Source organism: Macrotis lagotis, chromosome X (assembly GCF_037893015.1).
Source record: "Macrotis lagotis isolate mMagLag1 chromosome X, bilby.v1.9.chrom.fasta, whole genome shotgun sequence".
NCBI lineage: Eukaryota > Metazoa > Chordata > Mammalia > Peramelemorphia > Peramelidae > Macrotis > Macrotis lagotis.
In genome coordinates, this window is record NC_133666.1 from 514,232,634 (window position 1) to 514,245,820 (window position 13,187).

At 36.7% G+C, this 13,187-nt stretch overlaps 1 protein-coding gene across 1 annotated transcript in view; it reads right to left on the reverse strand.

Moving 5' to 3' along the window:
* CAP2 (cyclase associated actin cytoskeleton regulatory protein 2) overlaps window positions 1-12,276 on the reverse strand; it is a 201,747-nt gene extending 189,471 nt beyond the window's left edge. The window contains exon 1 of the mRNA XM_074207229.1: window positions 12,172-12,276. The gene's annotated coding sequence lies outside the window, so the exon portion shown is untranslated. The remainder of the gene's footprint in view (window positions 1-12,171) is intronic.
* Window positions 12,277-13,187: the final 911 nt, after the last annotated feature.

Genomic DNA, 13,187 nt, shown 5'->3' on the forward strand with positions numbered 1-13,187 from the left:
TAGTAAGTAAATGGCAAAACTCCAGGGCTTTTGATTCTAAGTCCAGAGTTATATTCACTTTACATCCCTGAATCTCAACATCAATTCACAATCGATGAATATGGGTAGATTGAATATTTGATGCATCACCATCCTTCCTAGAAATATAGTGAGCTGAACAAACCCCAAAGTGGTCAAAGATCTCTCCATAGAGGCCACACACACACAATCCCCAAGTGAAAAGCTTTCTTGATTGTAATGCATAATGGATTATCATTTCACAAAGAGCAAGTTATTATTCTCAATATTATTCTCAGTCCTACTGGAAATAATTTATTTTATTAAAATTTGTCTTTTCAGTGATAAGTATGCCATATATCTTGTCTTTGGGAAAATAAGGTATGCTGAACTTTCTTCTAATCTCTAGATTTAGTGACAAAGCATCATTTTACCCCCATCATACCAATTAAATAAAAATATAATAACTGATTCAGCAAATAAAAAAATTCCTAATTATGTTGCAAGTTTTGCTTCTGGAGATTTCTAATAAATGCATGGTCTTGACTTAAAATAGATAAGGTGACACAGATATGTCATACATTCTCTTCTTTATAGATCCCTTATGTTTCCTTTTATGTCTCTAGATTCCCAATTCCACCATCATAATTTATTATGTTTTATTAATTCCCCTTTTTTTTGGTAAGGCAATGGGGTTAAGTGACTTGCCCAAGATCATACAGGTAATTATTAGTTGTCTGAGGTTGGATTTGAACTTAGGTCCTCCTAACACCAGGGCTGGTCTCTATCTACTATGACACCTGGCTGCCCCCAACTCCTCTGATCTTTTTTTTAAACAATGAACTCGGAAAGATTTTATGTCCCCTTTACCTCTAAAGAATTGTTGTATTCACATTCTTCCAAGGGTTAACAGGGATAAAGAAAAAATAGCAATGATGTATAGAATGGGAGAAGAGTATTATAAGAAAGAAAAATCTCTGAATTATTTAGGATATATCTATACAAGAAAAAGATAGACAATGTAGTTGGTAGGATAATTTTGAAGCCAGAAGTAGCTAAGTATAAAACTAAATCAATCTATCTACCCACCTATCCATCCATCCATCCATCTATCTATCTATAATATTAATTATATAATTTACACTCATACATATACCTATTTGAGTGTTATGCCATTTCTAGATGGGGGAAGGGAAGAAAAAAGAAAAAGAAGAAATATACAAGATAATTTTATTATATATTTAAAAGGTATAGCAAATTATGCATAATGGATTTGCAGCTTCATTTGCAATTGTTTATTATACTATGCTATTAATTCCACAAATTAAAAAGAAAAAAAAATCTCCTGGGCAAGTCACTTAACCCTGTTTGTCTCAGTTTCCACATCTCTAAAATGAATTGGTGAAGGAAATGACAAACTACTCCAGTATCTTTGCCAAGAAAACCCCAAATAGGGTCATACAGAATTAGCAATGACTGAAACACACAATGTTCTCTTAAATTATTCTCCTCTGCCTTACAGATTTCATTTCCTCCTATCTTTTGGTTAGCTGCTTACCAGCACTCCAGAAAGAACTTTCACTTGACCAATCCATTCCTTTAAACTCTCATCCCATATTTCACTGTCAAATATCTATAAAAATTCATCTACATCATTGCCTCCATCTGCTCATCTACTAGTCATTCCCTTCTATCATTAAAGAGAAATTGTTCTCTCTAAGGTAACAAACCATCTCTTAACTATCAAATCTAGGGCCTTTTCTTAGTCCTTTCTCATTCTACTTGATTTTTTTTTTTAGAAGTTTTGACATTTTTGGCTACACTTCCCCTTCTCTATCAACTAGTCTTTATTTTTTATTATCTCTCTCCATCCCTTGGCTTCTGTGATAATTTTCTTTGCTATCCTTCTGTCTATTTGTGTTTTTTCAATCCAGATCATCACCTGTCTCCTGCCCCTTAAGTGTAAATGTTCTCCAAGCCTCTACACTGAGCTCTTTTGTCTTTAGTGAATTCATCTGCTACTATGGGTTCAGTTATCATCATTATCTAGATGACTTCTATCCAGCCCTAATTTCTATGAAGATCTTCAGTTCTCCATTGTTAAATTCCTGATTGGTCAAATCTCAATGTCCCATTAGAATTTGAAATGAAAATGTTACTCATTGTTTCTTTTCCCTGTGCTTCCTCTAAAATTAGGTTTGTAACTACAATCATCTTTGAGTTTTCTACCAAATTCAACCATCATACTAATTAGTTTTCCATTGTTACCAACTTTTGTAACATATCAGCATCCATCTTCTTCTATACACTCTCAAGCTTCTAACGAAGTTTAGACCCCCATCCCCTCTTGCCTACATTGCTGTAGTAGTCTCCAATTTTCAGTTGCTCCTTTTCTCAATCCATTTTCCACTCATTTCCAAAATAACTTTCTTGAGGACAGATCTAGCCATATAATTTCCCTGCTTTATTGACTCATCATTTCCTCTATAATAAAACAGAAACTCTTGAATCTAACAGTTAAAGTTCAGTCTAATGTAATATTGCTCTTTTGCGCACTTGGCATTCTAAAACCTATCTCTGTTCTCTTGTCCAAACTATTCTAAATGCTTGAATTACACTTTCCCCTCACACCTCTGAGAATCCTTTGCTTTCTTCAAAACTTGGTTTAGGTGCTATTTCCTATTAACAATTTTTCTTGAGTTTCCAGATTTTAGTTCTTGCTGCCTTTTCAAAATGTTTAGTACTTATTTATTATATATCACTGAATACTCATTAATTCATTAATTCAGTAAGCATTTATTAAGAACCTACTTTATGTAAGGCCCTATGCTATAATGCAAGCTCCTTGAAGGCCAGGTCATTTTGTATTTGTCTAGATCGTTTTTATTCTTGCATCTGGCAACAGGATACTGTGTTAAGCTGTGTTTCATGTACTGCTAAATGCTTTACAAATAATAGCTCATTTGATCCTCACTACAATACAGCTGAGAATGCTGAGACTGATGGAGGTTAAGTAGTTTGAACTGGGTCGCATATTTCATAGGTGTCTGAGATTAGATCTGAACTCAGGGCTTCTCGATTCCAAGCCCAAGAAGTTAAAAGTGGATGAGTATTAGACAACCACCTACCTTGTGATCTTACTTTAGGTTTAGCAGACCTGCCAGTAGAGCACAACAAATTATTTTGCCTCCATGTATAATGTAAGTAATTCATATAGTAGAAGAATGTTATACCTTTTAGAACATATTGTAATAACTGTATCAATTCCCCCTGTAAAATGCATTATGTAATAGTTTCTCTTTTGAAACTCTGAAAGATGCTAAGGATTTAATAGAACATTCAATAGTTTGGCAACACAGGATTGGGGAATTTTCCCTATTTTAGTCCACAGGATTAGAAATGACCACTTGTCATAGGACACAAAATGGGTCAAAATGTTCATAGGACTATATTAACAATTAACACTGAATGCCTGCATGTCCAAGCCTTTAAGTAATGTCTTAAAGTGAAATGATATACTGAATCTTATAAATATTCAAAAACTTCTTTTCTTGATAAAGCAAGCCAATCACCTGAGCTAATATTTTGAGGCTTCTCATGCTCACAGACCTAAAAGGATTTCTTTTTTATTTCCTTGCTGACTTGTCCATCCCAACTGAGGCAATGATTTTGTTGTTACACACACCTGTATAACCACGTAGGACAAAAAAATGTCTGGAGGAGCTTTCAGTTTTTCTGTGGACAGTTGAAGAGTTTCAGAAAATTGTGAACATCATAAAAAACTTTGCCAAAGTGGGCAGGAGAATACATTATGCCACCCTAACCCCTAAATAGGAAAGAATTTAGTATCAGTAATTCACATTTGTAGTAATAATTCCCTCTCCCAAACAAAGAGGATCCTATCCCTGCTCTCCTACCTCTGGCCACAGTCTCCCAGACAATATTCCTAGGAATGAGTGAGGAAGAGATGGCCTGTTAGTACTGGCATTTTCTAGGAGTTAAAGCATTCTATTGCAGCTTAACCCTCTTTTTTTTTTTCTCCCCTATCAGTGTATAGGATGGCTTCCTCTGGCCCTTCTTTTTTCTCCTGTCTTAATTTTCTTAGGAGTTAAAGAGACTCTTGGGATCTTGAGTCTGATCTCTATTTTGTCTTCTGATCTCTGTGCTATTACCTCTAATTTTGCTCTTCCTCCCCATCTTGTGAAAATTCTAGAATCCTTTAGACATCCTTTGTAACTCAGAGCTCATGTTCTTAAACACTTTAGATCTCTGGAACTCTTGCGGAAGAGGACCAAGTGTATGATCTAGGAGTTGGGAGTGCAGTCCAAAGAGGGAGAACTGTCAAGTCAGTCCATAGAATCTCCTTTATTTTGGGGGTAGGAGGGATAGGATGGTTGGGAAGTCTAATCCAGAATCTACTTTTGCTTTTTAATGTATATAAGTGTATAATGAAATGAAATTATTCACGTTAAAACCTGAAACTGTTGAACATTAGTAAAGTGAGAAGAAAAACACTAAAAGAAATTGGTCTGTTTATATTAAAGTAATATTAATTAAAGTAATATACGATCTACTTATTGCATATCCATTTATTTTCATTCAGGGCAATAATAATTACAAATATTATTAAATGTCATATCTATTTATTAAAATTTTAATTACAACATTAATATCTATGTATTTAATGTATCTGTGACTTAATTCATGTGGAAGTTCCTATTACTCATCTTGAATGATTCTAGTTCCTGGACACAAAATATGCCAGAGACTTTCCTCTTGTTTTTTTTCCCCCCACATATAATATATACCATTACATCTTGCAGGTGGTCCATTTGTGATCTATTACTCTTCTACATGATCAGGCCCATCCTTTTTTTCTGATAATATTTTTCTTTTGTGATAATCTATATGATAAATTTTCTCATAAGTTAATTTTGGAAATATGTTCAACCTATTTGTATTCACCCTGCATTCCTATATTCACCTGTAGTTCAAATGAATTTTGATTCTTTGGAGACTTTGATGTTTTAATTTTTGTAATCATATAGTATGTCTGGAAGAACATCTGGGTTAAAAAGACAGGTTTCTCTTCCAGGGAGTAGAGTAGGATGACTGAAAGCACTGAATGATAACCTGAATGCAAACCAGTCATCTACTTTCTATCATTCATGTATGTTCAACATTGTGTGTTGTATGCATGGTATTGTCGTTTATAGATATGACTATCCATTCACAACTTTTAAAAACTGAAGGGAGAATGTAATACAGATGGAAACTGCAGGATCTATCCCCTCTTCAGAGAATAATCAGTCTAGTCTTAACTATGAAATCTAAATATAAATGAAATTGATTTAACAAACATATAAGAATTTATACACCTAAATGAATGCTGTCATTGAAGGTAGTCACTTAGGAAGACTCATTACAACAAAATTGTTACTGCTCAAAATGGTTCTGGACTTTTTAAAGTATCATAATCACAGTCAATTTTCAAGTCCCACAAGAAAACCAGTCTCATCACTTAACAATTAGATGTCACTTTCTGCTTTTCAAAAAAACTATTATATAGCTAGAACTCTTCTTAAAAATTTGTTGCATTTATGTCTTTCTCTTTGCTTTGCAGTCTATGTTAACTAATGAAACAGTTATTCATTCACAACTTTAAAAAATTAAAGGGAACACAAACCTCATTCTTGAGACTTGATTCCAAATAGGGCAATTTGAAAAATAATGGCTTGGAGGGAAAAGCATGGGGTTTAGAGAGACAGGAGGACTGGGTTCAAATCTCATCTAACACCTTTACTCTCTGCATAACTATAGGCAAATCATTTAATCTCACTGAAGCTCAGCTGTTAATCTATAAAATTAGGATAATAACAGTAGTATAAATGTGAGAAAAGTCCTTTGTAAATCTTAAACCACTATAAAAATGTGGAAAACTAAATCAATTCTCAAAAGATAAAGATTTTTCCTCTACTGAAGATAATCAAAAGTTTCAGAAGGTAAAGTCGAGAGGTTTCAAAAATGCTTTGAGAACTAGTATCAATACTGAGTAATCTTCCTTCATGATGCTTGAAGAACACAACCCCCATCAGGATATACTAGGGAACTCAGTGTTCGATAGAGTACACATGCAGGATCTAAAAAAATTTAAAAAAAATCTTCTATATCCTACATTTGGCTTCATTAAAACTAAGACTTGGCTATAAAAACATTAAATTGCTAATTGCTAATGATTTCACTTGGATTTTTAACATTTAGAAGGACTATTTTGGAATTTCTTATCTCTAGCTCTTTAAAGAGTAATCTAAGAAAATTTGAATTGGTTAAGTTTTTCTTTTTCTTGATATATTCTCTGATTGCAAGCAGAGACAAAAATCAGTCAGTTGAAATAAGAGATGCTTTAAAATTGAGATCAAATTTCCTATTACAAGAGCTAAAGCTAGGGGCAGCTAGGTGGCACAGTGGATAGAGTGCCCGCCCTGGAGTCAGGAATACCTGAGTTGAAATCTGACCTCAGACACTTAATAATTACCTAGCTATATGGCCTTGGGCAAGCCACTTAACCCCATTGCCTTGCAAAAAAACCCAAAAACTAAAAATACCCCAAACAAACCAAGAACTAAAGCTTAAAACACTTCAAGAGAAATCTTGACTCCAGGCAGATTCAGAAAGCAGTAATTTTTTTGATGCTTCTCCTTAACTATCCCAGAAATATCAATGGAAGTCTTATACAGGGGGGGAAAATGTCACTAGAAGGCAATCTAAGTCTGAAAAAATGTTTTTTGTCTTGATTATCTATAAACCTAGACTTTTAAGCAAAACAAAATAAACAAAAACCTCACTCAATCCTCTTATTGGTCAGTTCCTCCCAGACCCTCTATTTTAGGGAAGCTACCTCATTTAAGTCCTATCTTTATTCTAGGCTCAGGGTTCCATTCCTTGCTCTTTAGAACATTCTCCACCAACCTTTTCCCCCATCCCATTCAGCTTCCTTTTAGGTGTAATCTTCCATTAGAACATATGCTCCTTAAGAGCAGGAACTATCTTTTTTGTCCTTGGCACTGAATAAGCACATAATAATTAATGTAAACTTGACTTAAAATCCCTAAATTGTTGCCCTGAGACCTGAGTTTGAATGCTGCCTCAGGCATTTATTAGCTGTGATACTGAGCACATCATTTCTCCATCACCTACCTCGGTTTCCTTATCGTAAAATAGTAGGTCTTATATCCCAAAATTGTTGATGATAAAATGAGATATTTGTAAAATGCTTCGAGAATCTTTCAAAGCTTTATAAATGCTAGCTACTATTATTATTATTATTATTATTATTAATTATCATAGCTTAAAATTCCTCTGCAGGAACTTTCAATGAGTAAAGACAAATAATAGGCAAAATATATGGCAAAGAGAAAAGAATGCTAGACTTGGAATCAAAACATTTAAATTTGAGTCCTGAGCTATCATTTCACTTTGCATCTTTAAAATCTCTTAAACTTCATCTAAATATTGTTGATAATCACACTTGCACTACCAACCTACAAAGTTGCTGTGAAGTTCAGATGCCATAATGACTATATAAAGGCCTTTATAAATCTTAAAGTGTCATCAAAATAAATGTAAGCTATTATTATTTGTATATCTCTTTATACTTTACAAACCACTTATACATATAAATTCTTTAAAACTATATACATTTATTCCATTTAACCCTAGGGGATAGAACTAAGGAATAGTGGATAGAAAGTACCAAAAATAAAATTTAGTTTAATTGTCAGGAAAAATTTTCTGTTATTACAGCTTAACTGAGGAATGGACTTCCTTGAGAGGTAGTAGAATCCTTTCATTGGAGGTCCTTAAGCAAAATTTGAGTGGTTACTTAATAGAGATTTTAAGGTGCAGGGGAATTTATTTAGATATGAGTGAAACAAGATGGCCCCTGATATTCCTTCCTTCCACTGTGCATATTCTGTTCTGTGAGATCTCATTTGATCTTTAGACTTAGGGTTGATTAGATGCTACTTTCATCTCACGTAAGGAAACTATTATTAAAGGACTTTTCCAGGGTCACATGGCTTCAAAGGCATTGAATTCAAGTCCAGGTACATGGTTCTGATAAGCACTGTTCTACTTCATAGAAATGACTGAGCAATCATTGAAAAACCTGTATCAGCAGTGTCAAATGAATTAAGATTTCTGATATAGAACTTGTTATGGGCAAAACATTCTTTATGTTTTTGTAGTTTTTCTCACGCTTTCAGATACGGAGATTGATCACAAGGAAAATTTTAGGAGTTTTTCTTCACCACTTTCCATTAATAAGAAACATGGATGGCTTCCTATTAAGCCTACTAAAGAAAAAGGTAAAACCCAAGATGGAAGTCTCTTAGGAAGCAGAAGGTCATCCCCAAAAGGATTCCTTCGTAATAATTATCTATCTTCATGGAGTATCGACCTCTTTAAAAACATGTCTAAATACACTGAATAAACTGGGAAAGTTTATCTAATACCTGTCAGGGAAAGTCCTGAAATTAGAAGGCAAACTCCATATTCCATCTGAAAGAACCAGTTAAAATAACTGCAATGTCTAATTGGGTACACAGTGCTAGGAACAATTTTGCTATAGCTAGGTAATCACTTGTGAACATCATTTAGTTAAATATTTGTTTTGCTTTAATGGTTAAAGTTATGCTCTCAAGTATTTTTTAAATCTAGATATAAGGGCCAAATGAGATATATTAGATCCTAGTAGAATAAAGAAGGGGTTGTTATTATTATTATTTTTAGGTTTTTGCAAGGCAAATGGGGTTAAGTGGCTTGCCCAAGGCCACACAGCTAGGTAATTATTAAGTGTCTGAGACCGCATTTGAACCCAGGTACTCCTGACTCCAGGGCTGTTGCTTTATCCACTATGCCACCTAGCTGCCCCTATTATTATTATTAAAGAAGAGGCTTATGCCACAAAGAGATAATACAAAGAACTAAATAATCATATTCAAATCTGACCTCAGATACCTACAAGTTGTATAATCCTGGGCACTCATTTAATTTCTATTTGCCTCAATTTCCTTATCTGCAAAATGTGAATTATAATAGCACATACCTCCCAGGGCTATAGTGAGGATCTAATGAGATAATTATAAAGTACTTAGTACAGTGGCTGGCACAAAGTAAATGCTATGTAAATGTTAGCTAGTACTATTATTAAAAATTAATATATTTAAGATGACCATATCTCCTGAATATTACTCATTACCAATCACCAGAGCTACCACCTTCAGTTTCTCATCACTTCTCACTCATATGATTTTATAAAAGTCTCTTGATACTCCTGCCCCAAGTTTCTTCTTACTCCAATTATTCTCCACTCAAGTGACAAAATTATTTTTCTTAACTGCAAATGTGACTTACTCTACTCAATAAACACCAGTGCTTTCCTACCACTTCTATGATAATTACAAATGCCTCGATTTGCCTTTTAAATGTCTCAACATTTTCCAATTTATCTTTCCAGCCTCATTATTTATGATTCCTTTCCTGAATTCTCTGGTTCAGTCAAACTGGTCTTTCTGTGTCTTTGCAATGGCTGATAAACCTGAAACACAATCCTGCCTTGCCTCTGCCTCACAGAATTTCCCCATTTCCTTCAAGAGATGGCTAAAGCAATACCTTCTCCACCAACCCATTTCAGATCTCCCAGAATACTAGTGCCTTACCTCCCTGATTTGTATCTATTTGTTATTTATTCCATAAGTAAATTATGTATTGTAGTGATGCCATTTTGGTCTTCTTCAATAATGAAAGACAAAAACTACCAACCAACCAATATTATGTGTGTATTATGGTTTCTCCCCTTAGTTTCTCTCCCTAGTTAATTTCCACTCCTCAAGTTTAGAGAATGCTTAACTTAGTTTCTATGTCCCTAATGCCAGGTCTTGATTCATATCTAGATGGCTCTGGAGGAGAAAGTGAGACTGGTGACATAGCACAGCATTCCCCTTGCTCAGATCCAATTCATGTGCTTGTCATGGTTTCACCTCCCCTGAAATCATGGTCTTCTTCAAAAACAAAGTACAAGGGGCGTCTAGAGGGCACAGTGGATAGAGCACCTGCCCTGGAGTCAGGAGTACCTGAGTTCAAATTCGCCCTCAGACACTTAATAATTACCTAGCTGTGCAGCCTTGGGCAAGCCACTTAACCCCATTTGCCTTTCAAAAACCTTAAAAAAAATCAAAGTGCAAACATCACTATCAGGTATACGGATATACTTGTTGATTAATTTTTTAGTATGCAAATGGATTGGCCAACCATAAGTCTTGGGTCTGATATCTTTTATTTTTGTTTTAATTGGAGTGAATTATCTGAAAAACATGCCATAAATATTCAAGTCAATAGGAAAGTAAGATAAGTTTTTGGTCATGAAAGCTCTAATTAAAACCAGTTAATACAAATTGTTAATATCTTTAACAATATATTTACTTAACTGAAGTACTGGGAGAATTCTATTTACTAAACCTTTTAAAACTGGATGGTCCAATCTATACTACTTGATGAGAGTTCCGTAATATTTAACAACATTGCTGCCATATATCCCTAATGATTTCACTTTAAGGTCAGTGAACTGAATATCAAATCAAATCCAGACCACTTCAAATTTTCCTTTCCTTTTATTCCTTAAAAACTATTTACATGAAACACTGAAGTCTTCTTTTGTGAGTTAACTTGATTTCAGAGTGGGTGGGGGGAATTATTCTCCCTTGATATTACTTTAAAAGGATGCAAGAGATCTGCAGGAAGTCAACTTTATCCCCATTCCTAGTAGAATCTAACAACCAAAAGAACATAAACTTCCTAATAGATTCTTTACATTAACCAATATGTGATTTTTTTTAAAAAAAGAATTCTATAATAGGACACTCCCTGCCAACCTGAAGATCTTACTATAACCATCACAAGGTCATTTGTTTTTTTCATATAAGAAAATGACAAATAATTGTGGTCAACTACAGTTTGTCAGTTCAAAGGGATTCAAAAACTCCATTTTTGTAGAAGTAGTGGGACTCATTTTCCTTTGGAGGCTTGGTTCTAATTATAGTTCATATTTTAAAATACTTTAGGGATGTTTATTTATTAACATTGGCGTCTGTATCCAGTTACTGTGACATCCAATAAGAAGAAAGGACCAGTCAAGGTAGTGCCTATGGAAGAAAAGGTTGCTCCATTAACAGCATCCCTGCTCCATGAGCATCCAGAGCTCCAGAGGTGTTCTGTGGCTTCCTAGCTTTCCTTCATTGCCACAAATGTTTTTCTCCTTCAATGTTTGTAAAGTGAGTCATCTCCTCAAGTCCTTCTTGAAGGATAAACCAACCCCGGATTCTTATCTCCTCTCTCAGAGGGTAGCTGCTATTATTCTTCTCCCCTCAGTTTTATTCTGAGGCTTTTGTTATGCTTTATCAGGCTCCAAGTACTGCATGTGAGAACCCCCATAAAGTTAAAAGTTAGAAGATAAGCCAAAAAAAAAAGCCAGTAGGCCCTAAAAATGCACCAGCCCTAGGTGTTCTCCTCCCCACACGCGAGTGCGTGTGCGTGCGTTTGTGTGTTAGGGGTGGGCGGGAAGGGCATGGAGATGCGGGGAAGCAAAGAGGAGGTGACCCACATAAAGAAAGCGAACGTTTTGGGATGTTACCCCAGGGCAACTACTTCCCCGACCCAGCCAGCAAATCCCTGCCCAGTCCGCATCGTCGCTCGGACCCAAGTCTGAACTGCCCCTAAAAACCAACGGCCACTGTCCCCTCCTCCCCATTCCGCCCTATTTATTCACCTGCTCTGCACCCCTCAACCTAAAATGTCTTCTCACCACGTCGGGCCCTTTTACACGCGAGCTCACATACACCTATCCACGCGCACACATAAACACACGCACACACGTGCACACACGCGTGCGCATAGACAAGACTCCAGACCAGGCTGAGGTCTCTTTATTCACCCCGGAACCCTCCCTCACAGACCCTTCCCCAACCCCACCCTTTCGACAGAACTTCCAAAGAGGGCGGTTCGCGGGCATTCCGGCCACCGCCCACACCGCTACCCCTACCTCTATCTCCTTTCCCCTCTCTCTCCCCATTCCCCAACCCTCCCTCCTTTTCCAGGCCAGGCTGGTGCTTGAATTACCTGTTTTGATGACCTGGAGTCTTTTCCCCTGCAATGCAAATGCGCGATCCGGTGCACAATTCCCCCCTCCTCCTCTTCCCTCCTCCCCTCCTCCCGCTGGCCGCTCCTCCTTCTGCTCCTATTCCCTCCTCTCCGCCCCCTTCCCCCCCTTAATAAGCCTCTGTGTCAGTCACTCGGCTCCCCGGGAGAGTCGCCGCCAGCTTCCGGCAGCTCCAAATACAGCCAAGTTGGAGAGAGGCAGGAGGAGGGAGGAGGAGGGACAGAGGTGCAGAGAAGAGAGCCAAAACTGGGGATGGGAGGGGAGGGTGGAGTGGGTGGAAAGGAGGGAGAGGGACTGGAGCAGGGGGAGAGAGTAGCTCTAAAACATCGACAACAAAAACTCAATCCATCAGCTTGTACCCCCACGCAGTCAAGTCGATGCAAGCACAGTGATTCTACTTAACGGCCTCAGTTGTGAACTGACAACGTTGCAAAGATGCCCTTGGAAAGACTCAGAAGTCTCCCAACTAAAGAGGCAAAAGAGGCGGAGCCGCCATAGGTGGGTGGGGAGGAGGAGTCAGTCTTCCACTTTGCTTTGGAGACGAGGGACAATAACAATGTTCCCCCTCTTTTAGAGTTTTTAGACTTACTATTTCGAGCTCAGAAAACTTCGTCTTTCATGTGCCTCTGCAAATCTACTCCCTATTCATTGCCTCATCTTCACCAAAAGGAATTCCTAGCTTTTTTTCTCAGTTCCCTCCACATGCTCTGCTCTCTCTCCCATTGCCTTTTACTTTTTAAAATATATTTTTCTGTGCATGTTAGACTGTAGGCTCTTGAGGGACAGGGACTCTTCCTTTTTGTCTATCTCCCAGCATAGCATGTCCTTAAACACTTGCTGATTGAAGAACTGTTTATTAATCGCCTTCTTGGTGCATTGCACGGTAGATGAAAGACAGGCAACATCCCTACCTTCACGAAGCTTACTATTTATCAAAGGAAATCTGAGTTGCACATTCAATAACTGTAATAAAGAT